Here is a 1,558-nt window from a genome sequence, read left to right as displayed (position 1 = left end):
AGAGAGAGAGAGAGAGAGAGAGAGAGAGAGAGAGAGAGAGAGAGAGAGAGAGAGAGAGATTCATGGTTTAAACATTCATGCATGTTAATTTTAATAATCGCATTGATTATTTATTTTATCATAATTTCAAATTTTATAATGTACATACAATCTAATTGGCATAATAGAAAGATTGATGTTAAATATATTGACAAATTTGATTTACCAAGTAAATAAATAATTATAAATAATTATAAATAAGATTATGTATGTTTATATTTTTCCTTGCTATTCTTGACAATTTCTTTCTATTTATAAAATATTTCTATTTTATATTTTTCAGAAAAAAAAACGAAAAAGGTCCTTCTTTTGCAATCTCGAAACGTCACTTTTAAAATTGACACATCAGATTGACGCGACAAGCTTGCGACCTGCAACGTTTTTTATTGTAAATCGGGCTAAATGGCGCGAGAAGCGATCAGTGATCGTGCAAGCGTGTAGAATCCTCAAATTGTTCCGAATGTCTCGTGATTGTTACCGTTCAAAGATCGCACGAAAGCTAATCACGAATATTTCATTAAAACATATTTGATGTTTGTCGTAATGCAATGATTTTGCATTTGCAAATTTTGCAGCGATTTTTAAATTGACAATCTTGGCGTCGCGTTGTTCATAATCCATTTCACGTTCGATAATACATCGAAAAAGGCTGTACGATCGATATCATTGCAGATATGTGCATGTTTTCGTTTTGTAATTAAACGCATTTCTTACTCACTGCCTAAACATTCACTATTTCAATCATTTTCAATAGTTATACATATTTTTCATAACATTATATGTTAAATAATTCATTTTTGTGTAAAGATGGAATAAGTATTTGGAGAATCGTATTTTAATTACATGATTTGATTCTGTATTTACGTTGAGTAGCGTACCGCGTGAAGTTCCGCGCATCAGTACTTCGAGAATCGCAAGATCTTTTAGAAACTCGAACTGTCGACAGTTATTTACGACGCGGATAACGGTATACATGCATCGCGTTTGAATTGCTTCTTAAGTTTCTCACGAATTGTTATCGTAAAATATAAAATCTTACGCGCAAGCAATTATCACAAGTGTCTTTCAGTAAAGGTATCGTATATATTTCTCGTAATTACAGTATGATTTAAAACGTACATCATGTAGATATCACGCTACGAATATTGTGATTGCAGTAATGGCGGTTAACTTGTTGCAATTATGTCCCGGTGAATCTTGATGAAAATCGTGATTTCGCGCATTTGGTGTTTTTTGCTGCTGAAAGAAACATCTGGAACAGAATCGGCATATCGTTGTATGTATATCTTCGTATATTGTATATATACTTCATATATTGTATATATTGTATATATACTTTTATTCGTTTTCATTTTCATTCTTCTCTGATTGCGACATATTATTTGCTAGCTTTCTAGCTGTATTGCTAGAAAGAATATTTTTGCCGATGTAATTTTACATTACTTGAACACTGATGTAATTTTACATTATTTGAACACTGATTTGAATCAGATTGACTATAAAATAAATCTTTATTTGT

The sequence above is a fragment of the Atta colombica genome, unplaced genomic scaffold, assembly GCF_001594045.1.
Source record: "Atta colombica isolate Treedump-2 unplaced genomic scaffold, Acol1.0 scaffold96, whole genome shotgun sequence".
NCBI classification, from domain to species: domain Eukaryota; kingdom Metazoa; phylum Arthropoda; class Insecta; order Hymenoptera; family Formicidae; genus Atta; species Atta colombica.
The sequence above is the reverse complement of the archived record's forward strand: the minus strand, read 5'-3'. Positions refer to the sequence as shown.